The 15,445-nt window shown below is 35.4% G+C and overlaps 1 long non-coding RNA gene across 2 annotated transcripts; it reads right to left on the bottom strand.

The window, feature by feature from the left end:
* Positions 1 to 727: 727 nt before the first annotated feature.
* LOC105318468 (uncharacterized) lies at positions 728 to 5,911 on the bottom strand. 2 transcript variants are annotated; one of them, XR_010709589.1, is made up of 3 exons: positions 5,894 to 5,911; positions 2,450 to 2,546; positions 728 to 1,548 (listed from the first exon to the last, which is right to left on the bottom strand). It is a non-coding gene; the product is annotated as an uncharacterized lncRNA (long non-coding RNA). The 2 variants fall into 2 exon arrangements; XR_004603299.2 differs by lacking the exon at positions 5,894 to 5,911 and adding an exon at positions 2,785 to 2,813.
* Between the last annotated feature and the right edge of the window lie 9,534 nt (positions 5,912 to 15,445).

Here is a 15,445-nt window from a genome sequence, read left to right as displayed (position 1 = left end):
CGCCCATCTAGCTAATCAGGTTTTCAATACACGGCGAAAAAAAGTTATCTCTACTTGGATTTCTTTTCTGCAACAGACCCGGATGATAAAGTTGAAAAATTGTGCGAGGTATTCCGAGTGACTGCCGAATGGAGAAAAAATGTCACCATTTCTCATTAAAAAATCTCCGTAAGAAATTCGTTTTCGTTTTGTTTTTCGGTGTTAAAGAATGATAACGTATGAAAGAAGTTATCGCGGCTATTTTTACTTTCATATATTACAATTGCACTTCATTCCCAGGTTTGTTTAGTTTTATCAACAATTGATACCAACAATTGTCCAAATGTTCTGCATAAATATCTTTTGACAGTCTATATATCACCCTTTTTCTGTGGTATTTTATATTAAACTCGAAATTGAAGGTTTCATAAGGGTTTGAAGACACGTTTCGGGTTTCGCACACGGTTTGGTGAAAACCAAAAGATTCACTACACGCTTTCATTCTTTCGAGATACGAAAGCAAAGACAAAGATAGTGATGTGATCTGTCACTTTATTTCCCAGTGTACTTTAGAGGTGTATAAAACATGTGTACTAAGTGAACTAGCTCTTTCACTCAAACTGCGATCACTCTGTTGATTAGATTTTAATTCTTTCTTGGCTTAGATAAAGGGATAATACATGAATTGTCGCAAGGTCCATACATTACTGTTACAGTATGCGACTTTATATTCAAGGAAAAAGTGAAGTAAAGTCGATTATTCTTTTATTATATCATTTAGAAGAGCAGAATATATACATTGATTATATGATATATTTAGAAAGGTAAAAAAAAAAATATGAAGACAGCTTCGTATCATCTACGTCAGATCCCAATTCACAATAGCATAAGTTATTTAAGGAGCGTTGACGTTTTCTATAATTTTGCATTTTCAGTTTTTATTTCTTTAATACAAAACCAATACAAACTTTGCATTGTGGTTATTGTAGATGGATAGTACAGGTAAACTGCTTAACTGAAAATTACCATGGTAAATGGATAACGGTTGACCGATAAAAAACGACTCCAGCTAGCCTCTACTGCAATATGTGCCCATTGTTTAATTACAGCAATACCAGAATAATTGTGACAGTCAACGTAATGGCTAATCGAACTCAGTACGTCCATGGCTTCATAGTAGTGGTTTTCTCCCCAAAATCCACTGTGGCTGATTGTTCTTGGTGAATTCAGTATGGATCGTGCATTTGAAAATGACATCGATGGCGCATCACTTGAACTGCTTGCAATCATTATGTTGAAACCGTTGAACCGGAAAGCGTGCCCCCCTCCACATTTACTTATTTGATGGTCGTCATTGCCGTACACGTCATCGTATACCAATACGAACCAGTTACGATTTGGATAGGTGCTTGTTAGATGGTTATATACTAATCTTGCAACTTCTTGGTTGGAACTATCCTTGTTGCGTTCTACTATACTCAAAGCACCGTTCAGGTCACGATTCATGCGAACAACTGTACTGGCAGCATTAACGATGGCAATAAGTGACAACCATATCAGCAATTTCATCTAAAATGAAATAAACAGTAAACATTTTTTTTAAGTGGAAGACTAGTTATGTTTTTTTTAATCTTATTTTTGTTTAAAATACAGGTTTTATGTCAGATATTTAACCAAACATGATACATTTATTAAAGTGATAGGGACACTTTCAGATCTCAATATCACTGAAAGTATCTCGTATATGATATTAACACAATACAAATGCCGTTTTGAATTCGTAGTATTTAAATTACACAGTGCTTGACAATAAAATACAGTGTTAATGTCTTATATAGGTAAACCAAGTAAAAGTTCAAGGTTGCGAACTCATGGCTTGAGGGTAAATAGTTGTCATTTAAACCAATTGCGTTCACCTGTTAGAACCCAAAATTGTGAAATGATATTATTTAATTAATATTAGGTTGTATTTAATTGAAAAAAAAGTATGTAACAATATGGATGTTTCCAATACATCCGTCTGTAGGCTATGTGTTAAAAAAACTGACTACTAATACATGTATCATATTTTATTTTGATTCTTAAAAAGGATTAACATTCTTAAAATTATATCCTTAATATATTTTTTGAAACAGAGATCTTCTTCTCGGGTATATCAATACAAAAAAAATGGCCAAGGTCAATCGGTTCTCTTTAATACGCGTATTTATTACACAGTGTAGGCCAGCTATGTCAAAACCAAGGACATTTTGTATTATAAAAGACATTGGACATTTCAGGTTACAAATTATTAATTAAATTAATTAATTAGATGAATTAAATACAAATTATTCTTGTTAACAAAGATTCCTGATGTGATTATAAATTGATAAATTATTGATGATATTCTTGATGTTTCATCTATTGCCTAAAATGTTAAGTCTTTTTTAAAATACAAATTAATCATGCAACAGAAAAACACTTATCTCACCTTGCTATAGACAGTGCAACGTATTGTTTCTAGTTGGAATTTTGGGGATGGTTCCCTGGGTATCCTCAGTGATGGATGACAAATACTGAACTCTTGTCTTCAAAAATATTGTATTTATATACGTATAAGAAAATCTAGAGTGAGGTTTAGTCATTGAGTATATTATTGGTTGTTTTATATATTGTAGGCGGAGTCTAATTCTTAGAGTAGAAGAATCAAATAGGCTTAAAAATTAAAATAATTTGAAGCAATATTTTTGAGGCATAATAAGTTTGTTTGTAATCCCATTAAATTTAAAAATTGAAGAAATACTGTGGAAAGGAATCCGTACATACCATTAAAAGGTTGATTAACAAATGAACGTAATTTGTGATTTAATTCTCTGACATAGGACTCTATGAGAAAGGAAACAGAATAGAAATATAAAAAAAGTATTGATCATTCGTGAAATAATCAGCACAAACAAAACATTTAAATAATTGTATATAATTTTTTAAGTGTTTGCTATAACTTGTTAGACATAGATTAAGTTGGAATATTTTAAAACAAATTTTCAAGGTAATTTTCATTTCAAAGAAAGAAAAAGGAAAAACGAGGTGTTCCATGCTTATCTTAGATGGTTTGTAAATGTTTTCTGATATGAGTTAAAGAATAATATTTGTTTTTAACATATTGAATTTCATCATTTCTTTTACAGTTTGATCGGTCTCTCAGATAGGATAATACTTTAAAATTCAACAACGACGACTTTAGCTACATTTTGCCTAAAATTTAATATTGTATTAAGAATTATTCATTCCTAAAAATGTATGTGGCTTGTATGATATGTATTTTAAAACTGTAAGTACTTGGTTAAAGATAAAATGTGATAGCATGATAGATAACATGTGTTAGCAAAACAATAAAAATACGTCGTGCGGTTTGAATTTCAAAGTACAATATAATGTTGGACGAAGCCTCAAAATCATGAAGCATCTTTAAATGAAAAAAAAGACAATAACAAACCGTGAATCATCTCAAACATCCATTAAACGAAATACAAATTTAAGCAGAGCAACACAGACCTCCAAATAGATAGAGGAATCGTATCATAAAATTTACGAAAAAATGGCGAGACTGTTAATTGTTAGTCCTGTTTTATCAACTTGTTTGTCAGTAGCTTGCGTCTTAGAAACTGTTCATACGAAGAGCATGTCCTTGCGTATCGAATCAACTGAGTGACAAAAACACCATACGCAGGTTTTGAAGGTATATTGCTACATAAGTAAGGAAAGTTGACTTTAGACAAATTGAAGTCGTCGCGTTTATCATAGTGTTTTGTTGTTAGGTTACCATCAATGTATATTTCCAGTAAAATATCCAAATATGAAACAGATGACACAGACTCTGTTGTATTCAGTCAAAATTTCAATAATTCTTGAAATATAAATATATAAATCAATATTTTAAAAAATGGAGTTGCATGTATATAAATAATAAAGACACACATTTGACTGGGATTTATTGTTCGTTTTTTTTTTATCAGTTTACAAAATTTGACTTGTCTAACACTGCTTCATAACCTTTAACAGCAAAACACTATTCAACACTTTCGAGTGAGTAGAGTAAAAAATTATGTCCTTCAAATAATTCTGTATTGTTTATTTCTTGAAAACTTGTAATATTTTTACAAAAAAAAAACAGTGTCGAGAACTTTAAGTGTCTTGTTTGAAAATTTGACCCTTTTTGTAACAAGTAGCTAAGTGGTTCGAGGGCTCCGACTTGTTTCTTGATGGTCCTGGAATTCCCTAAAAAACAAGGTTCATTATCGGCTGTAAAGTGCATAATTAATTATATAAAAAGTGTGAATTTGGAAATGAGATTTTCTTATGTTCTGATTTATGTTTATGCATATGTAATTTAAAACAAAAAAAAAACACTTGAAATTATTTGAATTTGTTTATATATATTTACTTCTCAAATTATTTAAAAGAGATTTTATTTGGTTATTTTCTACAAACACTGAATGCCTAAAAAAAAGAGAGTGTAAAGGTTATTAACACTACCCGCTATAAGTATCATTTTCCGGGGGGAAAATCCAATAAATAAAGTAAAAAAAAACGATAATCCTAGCACATTGAGTTTTATACTGTTTGATATTTCTGTATTGTTGTACTATTCTTTATTGCTTTTAAAGTATAATTATTGTGTCATGAAGTTTAAAGGGTAATATTTTTTTTTTAATTTGTTGTATTTGTAGACTCGTAAATACATAACAAAATATTGACATTTTAGATTGTAAAGCTTAAAATTCCAACTGCGATGCCATTTGGAGAAAAAAGATTAATCATATTTCAAAATGTTAACTCGTATATTTTTATTTGATAATCAATGTAACCATACTAAGATTACTCACGTAATTTAAAGTCCTTTGATTAATTATCTTGGGGCAAACACTTAAATTTCATAATGATGGATCAGTGTTTTATTAAAGACTTTTGCATTGCAAACATTTAGTCCCGCAGAATTTCCTTCTGAATTAAATTATCTCCTAAAAATGATACACTCAAGCCAGTTTACAGTAATAGTCACCAAAGACAATAAGTGTTCCTTATTTTACCCGTGACATTCCGATATTAGCGAACTTCTTAATTTCAGACCATTACTATTGATTACAGTACCTATTTCCTTCCAAATCGGACTGCCCAAGGTAAATCAACAATGAAATTCAATGGCCTCGAAACTCCCAGATATTTTTTTCATACAGAACTGCATATATCCATTACAGATTCTCACCTTAAATATCACTGAATGAAAATAACAAACATTATTATACTTTCATGTAATATACTAATATCTGATTGGTTAAGTCGCAGTTGATGATCCATTCTATTACCCTCAGCATTAGCAACACACTTGGCAACGGGTAACACAACGAATTGTTACATGCGCGTAAATTATGCGCGTACGGTTCGCCATAGTATTCACATCATTCCAATATAAAAGCAGTTAAGTTTTCTTTGAAATTAAGACATTCAGTATAATACAATGTTAAACCATATATAGTCAAACTGCATCAATATGATAAAAAGCTAGAGGTTAGAAAAGCTTTATTTTGATTTCAAATTATATTCGATTTTTTTTTATTAATTTTAAAGAGGCTGACATGGTTGTAGACGCAATCGACCTTGAACTGGTTTTACTAAGTGCTTGGGACACGAGAACTACTTTCACAATAAAATACATGTATGAAGTAGGCACGGACTTTCAATATCCTGTGTGAAACTAAACCTGTGTTTACATAGCGTAGAATTGTAAGCTCTGTAACTCGCTTATAACTAAACAAATAACATTCAAAATGTTCGTTGCATATTAAAAATGCCTTACTGAAGCATTGTAAAATGAAAATTGGAAAAATAATTTTCGACCAAAATCGTGACCATGCCCCTTTAAGTAGATACTTACATGATTCTAAAAGACTTTGTAATGTTCATCCAAACTACTAGTGTCTTCAAGTGCCTCGAAAACCCACTCATTAATATTAGATTCTATTTTGGCTTTTCTTAAAAACTAGGTCACTAGTTAAAAGCGTTTAATATTGAATTCAAATGTTGTTAAGTTCTAATTATAAATGCCGCATCCAAAGTACGATGATGCGTTATGGTATTTATTTCTTCTTATGCTGTGTCATATATTATTTGGTTCTTATTTTGAAGTTTAAATACATGTGCATACTTTATTTTACACATTTCGTCTTGTTACAGTTCTGTGTTTCCACTGTTCATGGGAAAACACCCCTTGTCTACAGAATTCTCCTCTTACATAAGCACGGTGTTTCGTATCTTGACCTGTTTATGCAAAAAAAGAGGATAACTTTTAAGAAGTTATGAATTGCTCTGACGACATTAAAAATCCCAATAAAATTGATGAAAAGTTATTTTTCGATACAGATCATCATCATTTGACAGTGTACGGTTGTAACTTGATAATAACGATTTCAAAGACATCTTTTATGATTCTACCCTAGTATTGAAAGTAAAACCTGCATTAAGGTCAATTTCATATAATGTGACGTAGTAAACTTTATCTCATTATACATGTAGTGATTAGCAGATAATTTAAAGTATAGAGATCCTCGCAACATTTTGATATGACAAGAACATACTTGTATTTAAATTCAGACTTCTTGTATCATACCTATCTTTAACATGATTATAAAGTCGTTCATAAGACGGGCTGCAAACTTGAAGTTTTATCACCTTATATTTAAAGGAACCTTATTTATGAGGATGCGTGTTGAATATTTTAATGGCCTCCTTCTTGCATGTAATTTTTTTACATTATTCAATTGTTCATTTGTAAGATTTCACCAGAGCCCAGCAGGTTTTATTTAGGTTACTTAACATAAAGACAATTTTCATCAAAGGAATTGTAGTGATTAATAGAAAGTATGTCCTTACAATAGTTGCACACTGGTCAGATATTTAACATTGAAGAAAAATCTGATACATTTTAAATATGCATAATGTTTGTATTATCATATCTACCTTGATTTGCCCACTGACTCAGAGAGTTGCATTTCAGACACTTGTAAACGAAATAATTCTCTTATTTTTTTTATAAGCAGTAACCAAAAAATTGGAAAACAATTTCCTTGACAATACGTAAAGGATTTTTTTTCAAATACTGACTTTGTGTTTCATGATCACCAAGGAAATAATTTTTGACTTTTTAAAGGAATATGTATGTTTCGTAATCATAAATATAGGTTTGTTGAAATTGGACATTAATTGTTGAGTGAATAGCTTTGAACGTCAGAGAATTTTTCCTCTTTGGTTTTATTAAATTCAGTGTCCCCATTGTGTTTAATAAATGAAATGACTGTCAAAATTTGAATTTTATTTTATTTTCAGTTGAACGTGTGATCATTTATACAAGGTCTAATGTTTCACAGAATAGCAACATCTTTCTTCTTTGTGCTGACAATTAAATGAGCAAAAATCAATCTAAAATTATCGATTTTTCTTAATTGAATCCGTATTTAGCGATCCATTTTGATAACTATTTGGGAGCTTGACTCGGCCTAGATGGCAGCTGCTGCTATTTAGTCCACCAAATGTTTGTATTTACTTGGAAGTTGTCAATGTTTAAAATTCTCTTTGTCTTACGTGTAAACGTTCAGAAATGTAAAACATTTGTTTCCTCAACAATATTAAAAGCAAGACGATTTGATAATGTCCTTTTCAACCACATAAACCAAGATAAGAACATATGTACATGCAATACTTTCTGAACATCAAAGAGTTATTTCCCGTTCATCAGTTTCGTTAAAACACGAGATCACTTCCTTAAAAAAATATTTATATATATGTTTAGATAAATGACATTAAAAAGTATATAGGAGGATTGGCTGGTAGATGTAGAGTTTATGTGAACCATTTCTTACTAACAAGGAAAAGCATACTTTTCCATTCTATTTGTCATAATTATCGAAGTGATAGAAAGACATCCTCTCTTTAATTAGCAATAAATGTGGTTGTTTAAAAAATACTTTTCTCCTGGAATTTCCAGATTAATCTGATATCTTGTTAATTTGTTTGATTATACATGTATAAACAGAGAGACAAATAAGTAGTACTTGCATTTTCTATTTTTTGAATTTATAAAGGCAGCACTGTTGTGTGTTTATTTTTTAGACACTTGTCTCCTGTATTTTGTTTTAATCGCTAGAAGCAATCAACATGATCAGTTTGATGTAAAATAATTAAAAAAGTACTGTATTTTTACAAAATATAGAATATTTTGAATCTGTAGACCATAATTTCATCATTATAAACCGTCAATAAATTTAATTTTGAAATAAATTTGGGGAAAGCCGTTCGTAAACTTCTTGTCTAGTTTAATATTTTTAACGTAATTATTAAATGTTAATCCATCTTCTTCTTCTTCAGAATACTAAGTAGGGCTCTTCAAATAGCATTAACACGTTTACAAAGAAAGAGTTGTATTAAAATAATTTAATGCGACTGAAAAACATTGAATGCCATCATATCTTGCTATTGAGGTCGCATTCAAACGTAACCTTGTTTATAAATCTAGCCGTCTTCCTAGCTACTGCTATGCAACATCAATAGATCGAGGTCAGGTCATGGAGCATATTGTTATGAATGAGGTCAGTTCATCGAGGTCAACTGCATTACTGAATGAATCTTTCGATCGAAATTCTTACGCGTGAGACAAAATGTGCATTCTTGAATTAACAGGTCGAACTGTATTTTATGTATGTTTGCATCTCTTAAGGTAAATGAATTGAAATAAAACTGAGTAAAATGTAATATAAATACTAAACCAAACTTCAAGTTTTTAAAAGAACTACTTATGCCAGCGGAATGTGTGCGCACGTGGAAGCATTTGCCGGATGCCTCATGGAGACAACAGTGATCGACCGAAGCCGATCACAAAAAAACATCATCGTGTAGATACATGTAGAAGGTTTACTCTTTAAACAATAAGTATTTTGCTTTTCTGAATATATACAACTTAGATAATTTTAAAGGACGAACACTGTGCTGGATAATTATGTCAGTGCCAAGGTGGCAAGTTTACACCCGCTTAAGATGCAGTTTTGTAAAAACCCATATATACCAAATGATAGACTATTGTCTAGAGAGCATATTTTTTTAGACTCCTTAACCAATGGTCTATTCATATGGCATTTTGAATATTTTTCGATACATGCAGCTTAGACGGGTGCAATCAATGATGCCACCTTGGCACTAGCATGATTATTCGGGACAGTGTTAAAGTGTCCAGATGGAAACAATCGTTAAAACAAAAAGTATTTGACATTATCTTTTAACTCCAACATTCTTTAGAGTACAGGAAATTTTTAATGAGATTTTTTCATGTGTTTGAAAAAAACACCTTAGTCATAATGCCAAAGCTACATCGTAAGTTTGATGATGTGTTATGAATTAATAAGTGTGACGGGTAGTTATTGGGGTTTCAGACACCCCCCCCCCCCTTTTTTGTTGACTGATATGTAATGTAGCAAGGGAGATAACTTCAGCGTGGAAGTCCGGAATACGGGGTGATAGGTTTTAACTCTTATATCTGCTGAAACCCGCTAAATAAATGTAACTACAGAATTCTCCTCTTCTTGTTTTTAGCATCAGGACTGGGGTAACATTTTGGGGGCTCGTCCGGGATCCCGTGATGTCAGAAAACATAACAGAGGAGATCGATGCTGGAGATGAGAGCAAAGCTAATGATGGCGCCATTAGAAGTCCTGGCAGAAATTCTGAAGGAATTTGGGGAGCCAGTGGATTCTTCGAAGGGCCGTTTCAAGGTGGCGATGCAAGCCGACAGATTGTTTATGAAGGAAATGGAGGGTGACTAAGCACAAACAACATTGTTAGCTGTGAAATTTCCATTAGAGAGTCCTGGCACATCAGCAGACAAAACCGTGAAAAAAGAAGCCTCTAATGAACCAGCAAGTACAACGACTGAAAGTCCATCAGCAGTGAAATTACATAAGGATTTTAAGATCAGTGGGCAAGTGGATTGCAAATCAGGGATTTCGTATACCAGCTTAATTTGACAAATTGAAACGGGTAAACAGAAGGGATACTCGGATGTGGACATAATAGATGGTGTAATAAAGGCAGTAGTCCCATCGTCAAGCCTGCGCAGCTACTAAGACGGAAGGCCAGACATAAATTTGGCAACCCTTAGAAGCATCCTTAGGGGACACTATGCAGAAAAGAATGCAACCGAATTACAGTGAATTGACTAGTGCCACCCACAATCCAAAGGAAACTCCGAACGATTTTCTCCTGAGGGTTATGGATCTACGTAACCGAATCCTTTTTGCATCACAGGAGGATAGCCATGAACTCAAATACAGTCCAGAACTGGTGGCTAGACTCTTTAGACAGACCGTCTACACTGGACTAAGAGATACAACACTGCGTCATGAGATGAAAGCACATTTGGACAATGTGAAAATAACAGATGCAACGTTAATGCATGAACTGAACCAAATTACCATACAAGAGAGTGAAAGACATAACAAACTGCAATCCAAACATTCAGTGTCTCAAATCAATTCTAACTCATTGGAAATCAATGCTGTGAAAGAGGAAGTAAATAATGATTTTGCCAGTGAAATTAAGTCGCTAAGGATCGACATGACAGCATTGAAGAAGATGGTTGAACAATCTCTGAACACAGCAAAGGCTCAACCAACACCTTCACGAAGCGGACCACGATCCTGTACAGATTGCCAGTCTGTCGGCAAGCGTTGCAATCATTGTTGGAACTGCGGTGGATCTGGACATCGTCGACAGGAGTGTCCAAGCAAGAAGTTCAAGCTCTCGGGAAACAGCAGCGGGTCGACCTAGAGGAACAAAGGGCGGCCCAACAAGAAAGTTGTCCCAATAACTGTCTAGAGCATCACCACAAATTTGAGAAATATGAAGTAAAGGAAATAAAAGGCAAAGTTAATAACATTAGGACTAACCTTGTCAAACTTGTTAGTAAACCATGTCATGTATGTTTATTTTTGAATGAGAAACCTGTAAAAGTGTTATGGGATACGGGGGCTCAAGTCTCCCTTATGAACAAGTCATGGATTGGTAATCATTTTCCTGAATTGTATACGCATGTAAAGAATGTTGAAGACTTTTTGCAGTTAAAAGATGTTTCATTAGTGTCTGCATCTGGTTCAGATATACCTGTTGAAGGTGGTGTAACTGTTATGATGAAATTATCAGAACATTGTAATGCTGTTCAGGTGCCTTTCCTTGTCACTAGTGTATCGAGCAATGAACCAATATTGGGATACAATGTCATACAACATTTGTTACAAACTGTCCATAGTAATAATGCAATTGATCTGCTCAGACTTACTCTTCCTGCAGCCAATGAAGCACAAGTTAACGCACTCTACAAAGAACTCAAAGACAATGAAGATGGAACGCTTGGTACGGTAAAAGTAGGACGTCGAAATATTGTCGTCCCACAGCAGTCATCCATTGTCTTTAGTGTACCATTTAAAGGCAGACAACTCCAGCCTGGTTGTGAGGCTCTTTTCGTCCCAACTCGATGCATTGGGAATATCAACTCAGGATATGCTTGTGGAGGTAAAACCAAACCACGCCGGACGTGTGAAATTACTGTTGTGTAATCCTTCCAAAAATGACTCTGTCTTGCCTAAAGGTACTTTGTTAGGACGTTTTGAAAAGATTTGTTCATCCATTCCCTTTGGAATAGCAGGCTCGAGTAGCGACCATGTTCAGACCACAGTAAACCAAGTGAGTGCTGAGAACGATGGGAAGTTGGATCCACCTGTTGATCTAACAGATTCCCCCCTAAATACAGAACAGAAAAGAAGAGTGGAGAGTTTATTAAGGGAGGAATGCAAAACATTTACAGTCAATGATGACGACATTGGATGTGCTATTGATTTAGAGCTTGGATTGGAGTTGATGGATAAGGCGCTAGTACATAATTCTTACATGGCCGTCCCTAGACCTCTCTACCAAGACGTCAAGGACTATATATCCAACTTACTGCAAAAGCACTGGATTCGCCGATCAACTTTACCATATTCCAGTCCAATTGTTTGTGTGAGAAAGAAAGATGGATCACTCCACCTATGTGTAGACTTTCGGAAGTTGAATGCCAAAACTGTCAAGAACCAGTACTCAATTCCACGAGTCCAGGATGCTCTTGATTCTTTGGGTGAAAGTCAATGGTTTTCTCTTCTTGATCAAAGCAAAGCATATCATTAGGGTTTTGTTAAGGACGAGAGTCGAAAGTATACGTCGTTTGTGACCCCATGGGGACAGTACGAGTGGAATAGAATTCCATTTGGACTCACTGGTGCTCCAGGAAGTTTCCAAGCCTACATTAATGAAGCTCTTGAGGGATTGAGGGACAAATGTTGTCTACCATATGTGGATGATATACTGGTTTACAGTAATTCATTTGAATCCCATTTGAATGACTTGAAGTGCGTGTTGACTAGTATAAGGGAAAAGGGTTTGAAATTGAAACCTAGTAAATGCAACCTGTTTCAAAAGCAGAAACGTTACCTAGGTCATCTAGTCACCACGCAAGGACATACTGTAGACCCTACGACCAAGAGGCAGTAATGAAGTTGAAGGATCAGAAACCTAAAACAGTTGGAGATGTAAGAAAAATAATGGGTTTTATTGGTTATTAGAAGAGTTATATACCCAACTTCTCTCGCAGAGCTAAACCCATTTATGATTTGTTGAGGAATGAGAACGTCCCAACTCAATCCAATAAAAAACAGAAGAAAATGAAGTCACAGACATCCGGACAGACGGGGTCATCAGTGCCATTACTTGGACGACTCAACAACAGAACATCTTGGAAGAGCTCATTGATATCCTACTCCACCCACCAGTGATGACATACCCTGACTTTGATAGACCATACACTCTGCATATTGATGCATCACAAATGGGCTTGGGAGCGATTCTCTACCAGAAGCAGGACCATGGAAAGTTAGCAGTAGTCGCATACGCATCCAGGAAGTTGACGCCTGCTGAACAGAGCTACCATCTCCAATCAGGGAAATTAGAATTCCTCGCACTCAAGTGGGCCGTCACTGAACGATTTCGTGATTATTTATATTACGCTCCTCACTTTGAAGTGTACAGTGACTATAACCCCTTACGATATATTTTTACGGCCCCAAAGTTGGATGCTTCTAGATTGAGGTGGGTGTCCATGTTGGCAGATTTTCGATTTTACATCCATTACAAGCCAGGTGTGAAAAACTGCGACGCCGATGGACTCAGCCGCATGCCATTCGATGTATCTCAGTTTACCGAAAGGTGTTTTCCAGATACAATTGATGCCATTGTGTCAGCAGTGAGACTAGATGAGCCTGCCTGTAGCATCATTAGCACACCTGTCAAGGAGGCTGAAGCAGTAGAAGAGCAGTTGATTCAGGGAGCATCCCTACCTATCATTGACAACAGTACTCTGGCAAAGGAACAGCGCAATGATGAAGACATATGTACAGTCCTACTCTGGGTTCAGAAGGGGGGAAAACCTACCAAGCAAGTAACAAAGGGATAGAGCCCAGCTGCAAAGTGCCTACTGCGTGAGTGGGCCAAATTGAAAGTAGAAAATGGATTGTTGAGAAGGGAAATTTCATACCCACGAGAGGGAATAATTCAACAGGTAGTGCTACCGAAATGTTTTCGGAAACTAGTTCTGAAGCATTTACATAATGATTTAGGACATCTAGAGCTGAAAGAGTTTTGAGCTGTGTGAGGGATCGATTCTATTGGGCTCATATGACCTCCGAGAGCGGTATGTCACTCAGGAGTGTCAGTGCATCAAGGACAAAAAGCCTCATGTCCAACGCAAAGCAGCACTGCAGCCAATTACCAGCATTTGTCCGGTAGAACTTGTGTCAATTAATTTTCTCCATTTAGAGCGCTGCAAGGGTGGTTTTGAGTATATATTTGTTGTGATGGACCATTATACCCGCTTTGCACAGGTGTATGCTACAAGGAGCAAGTCGGGAAAAACTGCTGCAGAGAAGGTCTTCAACGACTTTGTGCTAAAATTTGGGATGCCAAGCAGATTACACCATGATCAAGGACGTGAATTTGAGAACAAATTTTCTTTGAGATGCTCTCGTACCACACCGTACCACCCACAGGGGAATGGACAAGTGGAACGCTTTAATAGGACGCTATTACAGATGTTGAAAACTTTAGAGCCATCTTGGAAACTGGATTGGAAATCACATCTGAATAAAGTTGTTAATGCCTACAACTGCACGAAGAATGAAACCAAAGGTTAGTCACCATTCTTTCTAATGTTTGGGCGACACCCCACATTACCCATTGACTTGGTATTTCCAGAACTACAACAGCCGATTACAATACAGACCTATTCTCAATATGTGGCTCAGTGGAGAGACCGCATGGAAGAGGTTTAAAAATTGGCATCGCAACAAGCAGGAAGAATGACTGAAAAGGGAAAACAACAACATGACAAAGGACTTTTGAGTGCACGGTTACATCCTGGAGACTACGTCTTAGTGAAGAACCTTTTAGAGAAGGGAGGTCCTAGAAAGTTAAGATCATTCTGGAAGCAGGATATATATGTTGTTGTGAAGCAGGTGAATGAGGAGACACCAGTTTATGGAGTGAGGAAGAGATCCGGACAGGGTGGATTAAGGCGACTTCACAGGAACCTCCTCCGACAGCGCAACTCTTCACCGATAGAGTCCATGGATAACGACAGGAAATCCCGCAGACCAAAGAAAACCAGCAAACAAGACGTCCCAGTCTATGACGCTGACAGTAGTTCCTCAGATTCCGATGGATTCATTGAGATTACTGGAGTCCCTCTAAATCCTAATGCCACACCATTCACTCCACAGCAGTGCAGTACAGGAAGTGCCTCTTCAGATTCAGTTGATGAAGTGAGGAATCCTACAGACAACCCCGTGGAACCTGTGTTGATTTCACACAGTTCAGCGGATAGTTTCCAGTCAGCTCATAGTTCAAGTGGTCTGGATGGTGGGGAAGATCCAGATTTGCATGACGAACTAGTGGAAACAAATACCCCAGGTAACAGCAGCTCCAGTGGAACCGAAGACCATAGGTACAGACCAAGAAGAGCAACTAAAGTTCCCAGGAAACTCACATATGACCAACTGGGGAAACCATCGTTTGTACAAACCCTTAAAGTGGACTGCGAGATATTTGTGTAAAGTTGTGTTTTAATTTTTCTGTTTACATAGAGACTGTACTTTGTGATGATAAAGACTGTTCAAGTAGTATTTACTACTATCAGTGTGTTTTAAAGAATTAACATGGTGATGAAAGAGACTGTTTTAAGTAGTATGTACTACTCTGAATTGTAACCTCAGTGTTTTAGTGTCATATCTTTGTTTCTTTAAAGTCTCCGTTTGCAATTTGGCCAATTGTAAACATATTAACATATTGGGTGTGAAGACTA

This window comes from Magallana gigas, chromosome 9 (assembly GCF_963853765.1).
Source record: "Magallana gigas chromosome 9, xbMagGiga1.1, whole genome shotgun sequence".
Classification (NCBI taxonomy): Eukaryota; Metazoa; Mollusca; class Bivalvia; order Ostreida; family Ostreidae; genus Magallana; species Magallana gigas.
The sequence above is the reverse complement of the archived record's forward strand: the minus strand, read 5'-3'. Positions and strand labels throughout refer to the sequence as shown.